This window comes from Dreissena polymorpha, chromosome 1, assembly GCF_020536995.1.
Source record: "Dreissena polymorpha isolate Duluth1 chromosome 1, UMN_Dpol_1.0, whole genome shotgun sequence".
NCBI lineage: Eukaryota > Metazoa > Mollusca > Bivalvia > Myida > Dreissenidae > Dreissena > Dreissena polymorpha.
In genome coordinates this window covers 191,612,801-191,629,357 of record NC_068355.1, presented here as the reverse complement: position 1 = coordinate 191,629,357, position 16,557 = coordinate 191,612,801, and the positions used below count along the sequence as shown (strand labels likewise).

At 36.7% G+C, this 16,557-nt stretch overlaps 1 long non-coding RNA gene across 4 annotated transcripts; it reads right to left on the bottom strand.

Annotated features, from left to right (window-relative positions):
- Positions 1–945: 945 nt before the first annotated feature.
- On the bottom strand, positions 946–14,274 carry LOC127864367 (uncharacterized). Of its 4 annotated transcripts, XR_008041805.1 has the most exons (7): positions 11,524–13,037; positions 11,086–11,245; positions 7,018–7,097; positions 4,458–4,506; positions 3,202–3,265; positions 1,662–1,753; positions 946–1,439 (listed from the first exon to the last, which is right to left on the bottom strand). It is a non-coding gene; the product is annotated as an uncharacterized LOC127864367 (long non-coding RNA). The 4 variants fall into 4 exon arrangements; XR_008041803.1 differs by lacking the exons at positions 3,202–3,265; positions 11,524–13,037 and adding an exon at positions 14,183–14,274; XR_008041804.1 differs by lacking the exons at positions 3,202–3,265; positions 11,524–13,037 and adding an exon at positions 13,927–14,015.
- Between the last annotated feature and the right edge of the window lie 2,283 nt (positions 14,275–16,557).

Here is a 16,557-nt window from a genome sequence, read left to right as displayed (position 1 = left end):
AAAATGTGCAGATCCATGAGATACACATGCATGCCAAATATCAAGTTGCTATCTTCAATATTGCAAAAGTATAATAAAATGAGCGATTTTGGACACATATATTTGACATCTGACCTTGAAGGATGACCTTGACCTTTCACCACTCAAATTGTGCAGCTCTATGAGATACACATGCATGCCAAATATCAAGTTGCTATCTTGAATATTGAAATACTGCAAAAGTGTACATTAAATGAGCGATTTTGACCCATATACTCAACCTTTGACCTTGAAGGATGACCTTGACCTTTCACCACTCAAAATGTGCAGCTCCATGAGATACATATGCATGCAAAATATCAAGTTCCTATCTTCAAAATTGCAAAAGTTATTGCAAATGTTGGCGCAAACCAACCAACCAACCAACAGACCAACAGACCAACCAACAGACAGGGCAAAAACAATATGTCCCCCACTACTTTAGTGGGGGACATAAAAAAGGAACACAATTTTAAATGCAACTTCCAGTGTTTACAAGCTTTTTTTAATTTGACATTTTGACCCACTTTTTGACGTTATGTGATCCAGTTTCAAAGTCAGCTGAGATTACATTGGGCCAAATGCTCTGACATCTTTCATGAAAAATGCAAGGGCCAATTGTGTGTTAACAAGGTTCTACTCTAGCACTTTAAGAAAAACTGTCATGTCCACTGGCAGCCTTGTTAGTCTACAAACCGGAACCAGTTACAAACTCGACAACTGAGATATCATTAGAATAAATATTCTGACCAAAATTTATGGAGATATGGCTAAAAATGTCACTTCTAGAGAATTTACAAGGTTTCATTATAGCCATATTAAGACAATTGCCTCGCGCTCTAGTGGATATGTTTTTTGAATAGACATAAAAATTTCGAAACTGGACTGAGCCATCATTTGAAATAATATTCGACCAAAATGCATGAAGATTGGGAAAAAAACAGTGACTTCACTAGTGTTCAAAAGGTTTCACTATAGCTATATAAGGAAAACTGCCCAGCCCTGTTACATACGGTCATTTATGAAGTTCCACAACTGTTGTCGTACGTTAAACAGTTTTCTAGATAGTAATTTCCCACTATTTTTTCCATCAGTGCAGCTTATGATCAACAGTTAACTAGTCACTTCCACTTTAAACCTGCCCACTGTAAACACAAGGTTTACTGTTTTGACCTTTTTATACTTTTTATTTCTTATTGCTTTTGAAATATCATCTTATATATAATGTTATAATGTTCGCATGTATCTCCAATTATATTCTACAACACCGGTTCAATACATTGAGCTGTACACTATAAATGTAGGGACTAAAATATGATGATAACATTTCTCATCTCTTCTTCTTCTTGTCAATCACTCAAATGGAAACACTGGCCCCTGTGGTACACATTCTTTTTGATCAGCATGTTTTGTCTGCCAAACTGAAAAAAATAATAATCACAAATAAACATTTTAAAGAGAAGTGTAATGCCCCCACACTAATCTTTAGTTTCAAAACAATTGTAATGTCCAAACAAAATTAAACTAAAATACCAAAGTGTGCAAATTCAAATGCTTTTTACTTTGAGCTAATAGAGAGAGTTATACAGACAACAAGACATTTGCACATGGTGAATACTTGTGTTATTTGGATAAGGCATTACCATGATATAGTCTGAGCAGTAGTAGGACGCAATGCATGCCTCTCCAACCGCTCAACTATTGTGACTGCTAGATGATGATTTCAGCTGAGGAGCTAAACAAAAATGAGCAAGAGCCATAGTTCTGCAAAATTTGGGCTCATACATAATTTATTCCTTTAAGATGCCAATGTTTCCAATGTTGACTAGAAATGGCGCGGCAGAGACCGACGCATATCCCCACGCCGCATGTTTGACCCAGGGGCGCCCTAGGGTTGGTAATGGGGCCATGCATAGTTGACCGTATTGTCATAAGAGAAGTTCAGTATCAATTAGAAGTGAATCGGTGTAGAAATGAAGAAATTATAGTAAAAGGCAATTTTAGGTGGGCGTGGCCTATGTGGGAGGGGCACCCCAGGGTTGGTAATGGGGCCATACATAGTTGAGATTGACCGTATTGTCATAAGAGAGGTTCAGTATTAATTTGAAGTAAATGGGTGAAGAACTTTTAAAGTTATCCAAGGATCCAGAAAAGTGTCAGACTGACAGACACAGAGCGCAAACCGTAAGTCCCTCTCCTTTTTCAAGGGTAGGAAACTAACAAGTTTTGATAATAATGTAAAAATAATTGTCAAAACAAGAAACTGATTGAAATACAAAGTTAGGTCGCCCAAAGAGTGTTCTCATTATGTTATATGCACAAACAGGGATTTCAGATATTAAAGGGGTCAGGACCATGGATAATTAATAAACCCTCATGTCAATTTCATGTGAATTGCCAGCATTTAATTCTTACGTTCACCTACCATTACTAACATCAAGAGTGTCTTGGTTTGGGTCAAGCTTTCGTATATTGTTTGGAGGCATAGTGTAATAGCTGTGATATTTTAGGAATAAAATGAACCTAAACACAAAACTGAAGCAAATCTGCACCTTTCTAGGTATATTTTGACCTTTGACCTTGAAGGATGACCTTGACCTTTCACCACTCAAAATGTGCAGCTCCATGAGATACACATGCATGCCAAATATGAAGTTGCTTTCTTCAATATTGCAAAAGTTATGGCAAAATATTAAAGTTGGAGCAAACAAACCAACAGACAGACCAACAGACAGGGCAAAAACAATATGTCCCCCACTATAGTTCATTCCAACGCTCACGGACACTGGAACCCCGGGGAGAGTAGGAAAGCTCCACTATATATATTTCATATATAATATTCGAGCTAAAAACTCTATTTTACTATGATTCAAGGGCCATAACTCAGGGGTGTCTGGGTCTATTTGGCCCATTATCTAACCTGACCTAGATGTTATTGCCTTACACATTTTCATGAAGTTTGGTGAAGATCTGATGACATTTGCTTGACTTATTGAACGGAAAATAATCCGGAAGGACTGACAGACGGACTTACTAACTTACAGACGGACGGATGGACTAACAAACTAAAGGACGGAGCGATTTTAATATGCCCTCAAAATCGCTGGTTCGGGGGCATAAAAACGACATTGTATAAAATGTATTGTATTTCTTAAACTGTATGAACTGTTATTTCATACATACCATACGTCCAGGATTGTCCAGGACAGTCCTGGAAATGAAGAACTTGTCCCGCTGTCCCGGAAATCTGTCAAATGTCCCCGAATTTACAAAATCCATATATACATGTACCTTATCTTAGGCTTAACTGCACCTCGAATCTGTGTATATATGCAGCGTCTCCATGACAATGCCTACCCGAATAGGCAGACTACGCTACGTGTCAAAATCGATCAATTAACAGGGGTCCTGTTATCATATTGATTGTCTCACGTTCGCGGTCAAACCGAAAAGGCGGCATTGTTTTGGTTGTTAATTGACTTCTACAGCGAAACAAGAGTGTAACTAATGTGTGACTGTCCGGATTTTAAGTTGACGATCTACCGGTACTGTTTTGTTGTATTTGTTTTATGTGATTGGTTGTATGTATTGTGAATTGATTTGAGTTGACGATCTAACGGTACTGTATTGTTGTATTTTGTATTATATAAATGTTATAAATGAATAAAGGCGTATCAACAACTACGCGTTACACACCGGTCTTAATAACAATAACGCAGTGACGTCACCATCTATGTTTAGAACGCTTACACTGAAAACACATGGCCTGTATCTAGTAACGGAACTAGTAATGTTTAATTTGACGTTAATAGATCAAGTGTATTTCGGATAGGCTTTCGAACTTTTGTAATTAACGATGCGAAACAAAACAAAAGTACCAAAAATGCATTTGTCTAAAAATATCGCTACATTTTATACACGTCCCGGAAAATCGGCAAAAGTCCCGGACAATTTAACACAATGTCCCGGAATTGGTCTGAAAAATTATGGCATGTATGGTTATATGTAATTTCCATTTAACATTATCATTACATCTTCTCACGCTAGATTGGAAGGTTCTGAACTGTTATATACAGACAGATCAATCCCTAGTTTATCTTCCAGGGATCAGAAGATGTCTTGAAATCATTATGAACTGTTCCATCATTTAAAATACTGTATGAAATAAATGACAAAGTTATGGCCCAGACAAACTTTAGGTTTAAAACACAATAAGTGACCCCATGACCTAGTTTCTGACCCGGCATGATCCATATTCAAACTTGACCTATACATCATCTAGATACAATTTGTGACCAAGTTTGGGTGAAGATCTGATGAAATTTCGGGACAGACTGACGGACCGACAAAGTGGTTCCTATATAGCCCCCATTACCAATTGTAATGGGGGTATAAAAAGATAGTATTACCAGCAGTTGGTTTCAATGGAAATTTCTTACCAGACAAGAGGTTTGATGCAAATTGTTGTGAGGGGAAACTGGAAAATATCTGAAACAAAAATAAAGTCTTATATAATTTGAAGCGCTATATTGTTAAGTCAAATTTTAATATTTGATAATCATAATACTGCTAGCTGTCTGATTACAGAGGAGTCTTCACAACATAATGCGTTAACAGTTTTCCTGCAATAAGCAAACAGGACAAAATCAACAACACGAGTATTTATAATATATTCAGAGACAAAGATGATCCATCCATGTCTTTGGAAATAAACAAAGGGCATTTAACAATTATTTTGGCCTCATTTTAGCCATGTTGATAAATATAATGGGTCATACTGCTTGGTGTGTTACAAGTGAAACACCATCAAAACCAGTGCTCCAGCTTGGCATGAATGGAAGGGCGCAGCACCCTGCCATTCAAAGATTCCAACCTGTCAACCTTGGACACCCTTCATGCCCTTTGATGAAAATGCCGAGTTGGGAACAATTAATAGGGAGTAACAGTTGTAAGATCGTACGCGAATATCATTTGCCATTTAAAAGGAATCATGATGTTCAAACTTAACCTTTGACCTAGAAGTTGGCAAAGGGTTTGTTTTTAGTTGGTCGCATTTTAGAATTTACAGAGCATATTTTGTAAATCAGTGTGTGCTTAGAAGCCTTAGCTACGGAAAGAACTGCAACTCAATTTGCTAAGAACGATCACCACTGCCTGTCTGCAACAGATGACAAATGATTCTGCTCTAGCAGTGGTTGTATATACCAGCTTGTAAGACGACATTGGCCAGACTAGTGTTTATCATTAAAGTCTGTACGTATTTGTACCATTTTTGACCTCATCCAAGATATCATTGGGACAAATCTTCGGACAAAGTTTCATGATGATCAAACAATAAATGTGGCCTCTAGAATGTTAACAAGGTTTTACTATAGCCATAAAAGGAAAAATGCTCTGCCCCCTGGCAGCCATGTTTTTCAACCAATCAGCATCATTTTTAAACTCGTCCAAGATATTATTGGGATGAATCTTCTGACCATGTTTCATGAAGATCCGACAATAAATGTGGCCTCTAGGGTGTTAACAAGATTTTACTATAGCCATTTATAGCCATATTAGGAAAAATGCCCCGCCCCTTGGCAGCCATGTTTTTCAAGCAAACATAACCATTTTCAAACTCATCCAAGATATCATTGAGACCAATCTTCTGACCAAATTTCACGAAGATTGGACAATGCGGCCTCTAGAGTGTTCACACGGTTTTACTAAAGCCATATATAACCATATAAGGACCATATATAAATAACCATATAAGGAAAAATGCCCCGCCCCCTGGTGGCCATGTTTTTAAAGCAACCAAAACCATTTTCAAACTCATCCAAGATATCATTGGAAAAATGTTCTGACCAAGTTTCATGAAAATCTGACAATAAATGTGGCCTCTAGAGTGATAACAAGGTTTACTATAGCCATATAAGGAAAATGCCCCACCTCATAAATGCCATGTTTTTCAACCAACCGGCGTCATTTTAAAACTTGTCAAAGATATTATTGGGTTGAATCTTAAGTAATATGCATATAATAATGGAAAAAGGGCCATTATTCTTACAAAATGCTTGATACAGTTGTCTGCTCTTCTTTATAGATTGGGGTCATGTTGGTAAATAAGTTTGCAAAATATGAAAGCAATATGTCAAGGGACATTGAAAATATTTTAGGTGGTACGCCAACTTTAACATAGATTTATCAATAATATGAATATTCAAAATGGTAAAGGGGTCATAATTATTACAAAATGCTTGATAGAGTTGTCTGCTCTTGTTTATAGGTTGGGGTCATGTTGGTAAAGAAAAATGCAAAATATGAAAGCAATATGTCAAGGTACATTGAAAATATTTGGGGTAGTAAACAAACTTAAACATTTGCTGCATTTTCTAAGTGGAAAAGGGGCCATAATTATTACAAAATGCTTGATAGAGTTGTCTGCTCTTGTTTATAGGTTGGGGTCATGTTTGTTAAGAAGTATGCAAAATATGAAAGAAATATGCCAAGGGACATTGAAAATATTTGGGGTAGTACGCAAACTTTTAACATTTGCATGCTCACACTAACGCCAATGCTAAGGCTAACGCCAACGCCGGGTGAGTTGAATTGCTCCACTATATAGATTTCATATATAATAGTCGAGCTAAAAAGGGTCTTTCTGTAAATCTTTAAGAGAACAAATTAAAAACTCAACAGGCCTTTTTTATTATTAAATATGCTTGTTTCCATATATAATTTAAGGCCCTAAAATCATTCAGGATATAACTTTGAACATTTTTTACAGAAATAAAATGATCTTAAAGTTCTCTGCAATGCAAAGTAATTTTTACACACTAGATATTTAAAAAAATAAATTGTTAACTTGTCCATGCTATTCGGGCCGGCTGTGCTCTAACTGCCTATGGAAAATCTTGATCATATATATATTATATATATATACCTGTTGTGACCCCTGAGATCCTTATGAAATGTTCATAATTCACTAATAACTGTATGTAAAAAAAATAGTATTACCAGATAATCGGGTTCAAAAGTTATTTCTTTCAAGACAGGATGGTTGGTGGGAAACGTCTTCCGACGAAACTGAAAAACATCTAAAACAAAAAGAAAGTGACTTCTTGTATAATTTGAAGCACTATTCATTTTAATACAATTGTGTTTTGACAGCCATAGTTCTGCTGAGCCTAAAAATTAAAAGCAGGTCAACAAAACACAAAATGAAATCCAATGATTGCATCACCAAATTTTCAACATATCCAATTAATAAAATTAATTTTTATATATAGACGGTTTTGATACATGGCACAACATCAGGGGTGTCAAATGTCCCAAATTTGAAATCCTTATGATAAAGTCTGGAGTCTTAGGCTGTAGGTCCCTTACAGGTAGAGCCCCCCAAAGCCATAGTTCATTGTTCTTTTTATAGTCTTAGTTGCTATTTCTGGTGAGTAAAATGCAAAATATTATAAGCCAGACCACCAGTAACACTCGATGTGTAATTGTCATTTTATATAAATGTTATAAAGAACATCGATAACAAGGGCTGTTTGTTAAACATGCATGCCCCCCATATGGGCTGTCCGTTGTAGTGGCAGCCATTATGTGAATACGTTTTTGTCACTGTGACCTTTACCTTTGACCTAGTGACCTGAAAATCAATAGGGGTCATCTGCGAGTCATGATCAATGTACCTATGAAGTGTCATGATCCTAGGCAAAAGCATTCTTGAGTTATCATCCGGATTTTTTTTTACTGTTTCGGGTTCCGTGACCTTGACCTTTGACCTAGTGACCTGAAAATCAATATGGGTCATCTGCAAGTCATGATAAATGTACCCATGAAGTTTCATGATCCTAGGCGTAAGCGTTCTTGAGTTATCATTGGAAACCATTTAACTATTTCGGGTCACCGTGAATTTGACCTTTGACATAGTGACCTCAAAATTAATACGGGTCATCTGCGAGTCATGATCAATCTACCCATAAAGTTTCATGATCCTAGGCATATGTGTTCTTGAGTTATCATCCGGAAACCATTTTACTATTTCGGGTCACCGTGACCTTGACCTTTGACCTACTGACCTCAAAATCAATAGGGGGTCATCTGCGAATCATGATCTATCTACCTATGAAGTTTCATGATCCTAGGCGTATGCGTTTTTGAGTTATCAACCGGAAACCATTTTACTATTTCGGGTCACCGTGACCTTGACCTAGTGACCTCAAAATCAATAGGGGTCATCTGCAAGTCATAATCAATCTACCTATGAAGTTTCATGATCCTAGGCATATGCGTTCTTGAGTTATCATCCAGAAACCATTTTACTATTTCGGGTCACCATGACCTAGAGCTTTGACCTAGTGACCTCTAAATCAATAGGGATCATCTGCGAGTCATGATCTATCTTTCTATGAAGTTTCATGATCCTAGGCCTAAGCGTTCTTGAGTTATCATCCGGAAACCACCTGGTGGACGGACCGACAGACCGACTAACCGACATGTGCAAAGCAATATACCCCCTCTTCTTCGAAGGGGGGCATAATAAATGTTAATCCACTAACCATACAGTAAAACTACTGTCTAAAAAATATATCCAGATATGTCTTTTGCAAATGAAATAATATATGCACTTAGTTTGACAGCAGAAAATGGAAATTTAATGATGGGGGACATATGCTACATTTTGTAGTATGTAAGATTTCTGGAAAGTAGCCAAGAGGTTAGGTCAGTTACCTTTTATGTCCGTATCAGCGGATAACCAATCAGACAATAGTAAAACAAGGGACAAAATTGTCACAAAACCAGGTTTTCAATGTAGAAAAAAGTTTGACAGGAGGGAGACAACTCAAACTAAACTGATTGTTTATAATTAACCCCCTTTGTTTCAAAATAAATATATTTTTAGTTGTGGCGACCTTGACCTTGGAGACATTGACGTAATTCTAAAGTGCGATACAACGTCCCACGATGGTGAACAAATATGCCAAATCATTTTTAAGTCTCACAATGAATGACATAGTTTTGGCCCGGACAAGCTCTTTTATGGCCATTTTTGACCTTTGAACTCAAAGTGTGGCCTTGACCTTGGATATATTGACGGTATTCTTTTGAGCGACACACCGTCTAATGATGGTGAACAAATGTGCCAAATGATTTTAAATTCTCACCAAGAACCACAACGTTATGGCCCGGACAAGCTTGTTCCATCCGCCCGCCAGCCGACATTTGCCAATCTAATAACCCGTTTTTTTCTTTGGAAAACCTTGTTAAAAAGACCAGGAAAAATCCGTACTAAGCGCACATGCCCGGCATGCCAATGAAGCAATTACAATATTTGTTCACACCCCCTTAAAACAAATCATCGAATTTACACTGATCTAAAATTCAATCCTGAATGGCTCAAATCGGGATTTCCAAATAATCCGGACAATTAACACCCTTGCAACATGCATGGGTTGCTAAGTTACTAAATGTCCTACATATAACAAATTCAGAATTTTTGTACCATCCCACTCACATAAATAGCAATTGCAAGATGATGTCCATTACAAACCTGTTTGTTATCATTTTGACCTTTTTGTACTTCTATAGTATTTCAAATTTTAATGTGATTAAAGTGCAAACACCTGATTATAGAAGGTATACCTAAGATCATATTGCTTGCCATGAGTAATAATCCAACAGATTGGCTTTGTTTGTATGCCAATAGATAGAGCTTGCACATTCTTTTTCAATATGTGGTTATTGACAACTGTAAACATTACTTTATGTATTTTAAGGGGCCTTTGCATGTTTTGGTAAATTGACAAAATAAAACAAGAGCTGTCACCATAGGATGACTTATGCCCCCTATAAATGCTTGATAGAAGTTATGAGCTTTTTTCGAAACATAAACACAGATTTCGAAACCTAAACGCAGACCCTAAGTTCAAGGTCACAGGGGTCAAAATTTGTGTGCGTATGGAAAGGCCTTGTCCATATACACATGCATACCAAATATGAAGGTTATATCTCAAGGGACATAGAAGTTATGAGCATTTTTCAATATCTAAACGCAGATTTCGAAACCTAAACGCGGACCCTAACTTCAAGGTCAAGGTCACAGGGGTAATTTTTTTTGTGCGTATGGAAAGGCCTTGTTCATAATCATATACACATGCATACCAAATATGAAGGTTATATCTCAAGGGACATAGAAGTTATGAGCATTTTTCAAAACCTAAACGCAGATTTCGAAACCTAAACGCGGACCCTAAGTTCAAGGTCACAGGGGTAACAATTTTTGTGCGTATGGAAAGGCCTTGTCCATATACACATGCATACCAAATATGAAGGTTATATCTCAAGGGACACAGAAGTTATGAGCATTTTTCAAAACCTAAACGCAGATTTTGAAACCTAAACGCGGACCTTAAGTTAAAGGTCAAGGTCACAGGGGTAAAAATTTGTGTTCGTATGGAAAGGCCTTGTCCATATGCACATGCATACCAAATATGAAGGTTATATCTCAAGGGAAATAGAAGTTATGAGCATTTTTCGAAACCTAAACGCAAAGTGTGACGGAAATACAGACCGACAGACGGACAGTCTGATAACTATATGCCCCCTTTTCTTCAAAAGGGGGCATAAAAATTGTTTCAGACTTGCACATTTTTGTTGCAGTTATGATATTTGTGAGAAAACAGTTATACTTAACATTAACAACCTGAAAATGATAAATCGTTGCAAAGCAAAACAATTGAATAATTTGGAGTTCTGTTGTCGTTTTTTGTGACACTACGAGCTTTGCTTATAGAAACTGAAAGTATAAAATATTGTATGAGCATAGATGGTTCGATGCCCAGATGAGGATTACTTTGTCTTTTAATTTGTTCTTGTTTTTTAATTGAGCTTTTTAGATTTAATGTTTACATTTATAAATATAACGCATTTAATGACAAACTTCAATACATGCTGTTATAAGGTCCCTGAAATACCAAGATGAGTATCAAGGAACCTGAGTGAAACATTTTATTTTATTTCGGATATATACAGGACTGCTTATTGGAAACAAAAAGTTTGCTCGATTCTTGAATGACTTACAAAAATCAAGTAGGTTCGTTTATTCTTCGTCTGTTGTCCCATCTCGCCAACAGTCAACCAGCTCCCTCCAGGCTTGTCAGTTCCAGGCGAGTCTCTCTAGCTGCCCCCATTTTGGCCCATCTGCTTAGAATCTGCATCCAGGTCACGACGCCAGGTGTTACTGTATTTGAAATAAAGTAGGTTGGATGCCATTAAATGTGACTTTAAACACCATAATGACAGACAAAATAACAGGTTTATTTCCCTTCAATTAATAACAAGCAAATTCATTGAATTGTTATCCCCCGCTAATTAGCGTCTGGACACAAAAGTGTTATATTTGACACTCAGGTAAAAAAGCATTTTTTTAGGTTCGAAGGGCCATAACTCCGTTATTAACAGATAGTGTACAATGCCATTTGGCATGCATCATCCTCTTATCTATACATATACTCATACCAAGTTTCAATGAAATCCGCCAAAGCACTTCCAAGATATGGCTCCCAACACAAAACTGCCGGATGGACTGAAAGACGGGCGGACAAGGCCAAAACAATATCCCTCCGCCTATAGCTGAAATAATTCGCGTTCAGAATAAATCTGAACGCTGAAACTCCGGTCTGCAAAAACCATAACGAAAAATAAATACAATACTATTATATCAATATGCTTAAAATTGCAAAATAACATTACCAACTCATAAAGTTTTGGTTAATTAGTCTATTTTTACCTCAAATAGCGTCGAATTGAAGTTAAAATGCATAATTTGTTTCAGTTAAACTTCTGCTTAAATCGCTATACAATCACTGACCTCTCGCCATATTATGAAATATTTAAATATCAACCAATCAGAAGAAGGCATTACGGTGTAATAGGCTGCGTTATCGATTAAAATCTACCTGCCGTATACAGCGGGCACAGCGATTGGAATTGAAAATGTGAGTAGTGTGTTGATTTAAATTGGTCAGGCGTGCAAAATTGAAAGAGTCATTACATAATTCTTACGGAACATTATTGAGAAATGAATTATCTACACAGGTATGTAAATATTATTGCAATCCGTTGATATTAACTGTCTGATATCGGGGCTTGAATGTTGCGCACCAAATTCCTTGCGCATCAATATAGACAAAGAAGGAAAACTCTCGCTATTAAAAAGATAGAGTGGACTATTGACGCCAAGAGTCTGCCAAAGCAAAAATCATCAAAAGACTCTTAGGCGGCAATTTATATTGACTACTCCGCCTATTGCAGGGTGATAATAACATGGATGTAAATTAAAACCAGCACATATATGAATTTACTGCCTAGATGGGTGTATTAAATATAATTTAGGGCTGTACAATACTTTCTGATATGTGAGCATATATTTACTTTTAGTAAATATAAATAAATGTAACAGTAATACTTACACACTTGTGACTGTGAGTTTATACATACATGCCATACGTCCCGGATTGTCCGGGACAGTCCCGGAAATGAAGAACTTGTCCCGCTGTCCCGGAAATCTGTCAAATGTCCCGGAATTTACAAAATCCATATATACATGTACCTTATCTTAGGCTTAACTGCACCTCGAATCTAGGTATATCTGCAGCGTCTCCATGACAATGCCTACCCGAATGCAGACTACGATACGTGTCAAAATCGATCAAATAACAGGGGTCCTGTTATCATATCGATTGTCTCACGTTCGCGGTCAAACCGAAAAGGCGGCATTGTTTAATGTGGTTGTTAATTTACTTTAATCTACTACGTCATTATTTCCCACTGCGTAAGGGCAAAGGATAGTTGTTCACACATCTGACTGTCCGGATTTTAAGTTGACGATCTACCGGTACTGTTTTGTTGTATTTGTTTTATTGTGATTGGTTGTGTGTATTGTGAATTGATTTGAGTTGATGATCTAACGGTACTGTATTGTTGTATTTTTATTATATAAATGTTATAAATGAACAAAGGCGTATCAACAACTACGCGTTACACACCGGTCTTAATAACAATAACGCAGTGACGTCACCATCTATGTTTAGAACGCTTACACTGAAAACACGTGGCTTGTATCTAGTAACGGAAGTAGTAATGTTTAAATTGACGTTAATAGATCATGTGTATTTCGGATAGGCTTTCGAACTTTTGCAATTAACGATGCGAAACAAAAAAAAACGTACCAAAAATGCATATGTCTATAAATATCGCTACTTTTTATACATGTCCCGGAAAATCGGCAAAAGTCCCGGACAATTTAACTAAATGTCCCGGAATTGGTCTGAAAAATTATGGCATGTATGGTTTATACATGTAACTAAACTTCCTTTTTAATTTTATAACAGTTTTTTTTTATTCCTGCCATAGTATTAAGAAGTCACTTGCTCAATAACACATTTAAGCATGAGCTGTTTTTTTTAATCTGCATACATAAGAAAACATCGAAAAAAAACACAAGAGGAGCATGTATCCGAAAGTAAATTACGTCCGAAATCAGGCAAGTTAAGCATGCGCGAAATTCACCAAAACATCGATTAAATATGGTTTAAACAGAATCATATGTAAAACGTGAATGATAAATTAAACATTATCCAACAAAAGCATGCAGCTTTAACCAAAAAACAACAACAAAAATCAGCAATATAGCGATGTTGTTGAATAACTCAGCGAAGGCTAGCAAGAAGAGAATTTTCCAGGGGAAACAACTAAAAAAGTAATGCAAACGGATTTAAATGGCTCATGCACGAAAGTTTATAATATAGCAACAACACATGATTTAGCTACAGAATGCGAAAGATTTTTTTTAACTATTACTCGAAGATTCCTTTACTAAATAAAATATCAATAAAAGTTAAAACTATGAGTTTGACCTACTTAGCAATCAATGGTCAAAACAACCTCGAAATAGCTTTTTCTTCATGTCAACAATACAATTGTTGAGTTAATGTTGACGTAATACTAATAATGATCACAGGTGGAAGTAACGTACCCAGGATAGTATTTTTCATATATATATTTTTTAGGAGCCCAATATATTCAAATTAATGTATAAAATCATGTTTAATGAGAAAAAATTGACAAAGAGCCATGAAAAAAAAATCCCCACCCTCTGATATTGGAATTATAATACCTAGAATATTCATCGTATTAAAATATCCAATAAATGTATATTTCTTTTCACGCTAACAATTCAAGATGGCTTACAATCGGTTTTGCTTGGGCATGCGCATTGCAAGCCTATTTGGTTTGGTCCCGCCTTTTTCTCCATATATGGTCATTTGAGCTTGTGGACGGCCGTGGACCATCCACCTACAGACATGTAATGAATTTTTGCGCGATGTCGATTTAAAGAAAAATATCAATGTTGCGTTTAACTCGTGTTCAATCGAAATGTTTCACATACATACAAAGTGATATACACCAAATTCTTCAGAAAACAATTCCCTATTCAGCGGTACATATTTTGTTTATGAAAACGAAAAGGCAAAAAAGTTTTCTTCATACACAAGATTTCGGACAGATATTTAACATAGAAACATATATTTCAGGGCAAACTAATCAGTACGTAATTGTAGCATATAGCCATCTGGGTCATGCACTGAAAATTTCATATTGATATTTTGAGTGGTTTCAAAGAAAATGCACTTAAACCTCGTTGTACGATATTGCACCAAGGTTGTTTACATGAAGCGAAATTACGTAGATCTACTGCACGTCATGAGTTTAAGTGCGTTGTAGAAAAACAATATCAGAGTTGAGTTCAGTTTTCTGCTGATAAATCGGCGTTTCAATGTGTGATTATTAAATCCTCACAAAAACTTCATATTTGACGGTACACATTTTGAACAATGTATCGCAAAACGAAAAGGCAAAACAGATTTCTTTTAAAGGCTTTATTTTCGATCAAAAACTCGCATTTTGTCCAAGAAGCATTAACAAAAGAATACAACGTCTGGAACAATCATTGTGGAGCTTTCTCAGTTGAATATGCTAGTCAAAATTTGATCCCAATATCTGCAGTTGCATTTAAACTTTCTCGCAAATACTCATCTATCTATGTACTTTACTGTGAAATGACGTTCGATATTATTTGCACTTGATGACCTCGCTGTACTGGGTGTAATTTCTCGTGCGATGCTGGTAGATATTTGATGAAGTATTGGATTGGAAATTTTAGCGTTGTGAAATTATTACAGCAAAAAGTTGTACTAGCGAGACATTGTGATTTGAAAAATACTCCACTGCACTGTTGCGTTGAAATTTGATCATAGTACATTTCGCAAAAATATTCATAAAAGTTCATATCAAATAACAGCTGTTAGGTATTAACTCATTTTTCACACACACAATTTTATTTTGTCGAGATGAAGAATTGCGAATGAGCAAAATGCTAAGTAAACGTATATGGCTGGAATTTTCACTAACGCATAAGCTTTGTCGAAACTTGTGATACGTATCGAGTACTTGAGTTAGATATTCTCTGCGTACTTTTGTTGTAACATTCGACGTTTTGTATTCTAACAGTATGAGCGCAACATTTGGTACATGAATAACGAAATCGGGTCGTCTATTTTGAATAGTTACTTCGTGCTTAATGTACAATTTACAGTCGTCGCGTAATGTGGGAAATGTCTTTCTTAGGTAAAGACCTAACTCGCTAACGTACGTTTGATCAAAATCTCTCAGACATGCCACTTTGTTCATCGCTTTTCTCAGATATGAATGTCTACACTTACCACGCGTAAGAAATTTGCTATTCATCTTTATCAAGGACTTTGGTATGTAAGCGCTATGCTTTGTCTATATACTGAAAACGCACCAGCCCGTTGGGTATATAAAGCGACACGGACAGCTATTGTCATCATTCTTGATTTGAGACTCCAAGAGAGTTTATTGACTCGAAATCATGCCGAAATACGCACACCGACTGCCAAAGTTCGAGGACACAGACGCCGCTAGTGGTAGTAGCGAAACGACTGGCAAGGGCAAGCGACATGCTACTACAAGGCCATACACTCGACCAGAGCAATCGGCGTCGATGGATTTTAAGTCGTTCGGCTATCATTTGAACAGACTTGGAAGTCAGATGACAGCATTTGTAAACGGCAGCGACTATGCGATGTCGAAGGAAGGTCGCGATGTCTGCAAGAAAATGGTATCGTGTATTCAAAAGGCTTCATCTTATCAGCGAGAAGCGAGCGAACATTTGGTTGATGATCAAGAGCGTTTCTTCGAGGATGAGTGGTCTAAACGCGAACGCGCGCTAAAAGAGCAACATGAACTCGAAACCGATAGGATAATAGCGCAGCTCCTATTTGAAAAAGAGCAGGCTTTGGATTCGCTTAGAACAAAACTTCAAGAAGAAAAAGATGAGGCTATTCGAGGATTGAAAACGTGTACCATATGCTACGATGAGGAAAAAAACAGTACCTTGACAAGGTGTGGGCACACTTTTTGTGAAAACTGCTGCCTGATGATGTTCGATGGAGACTGCGCTATTGTCGA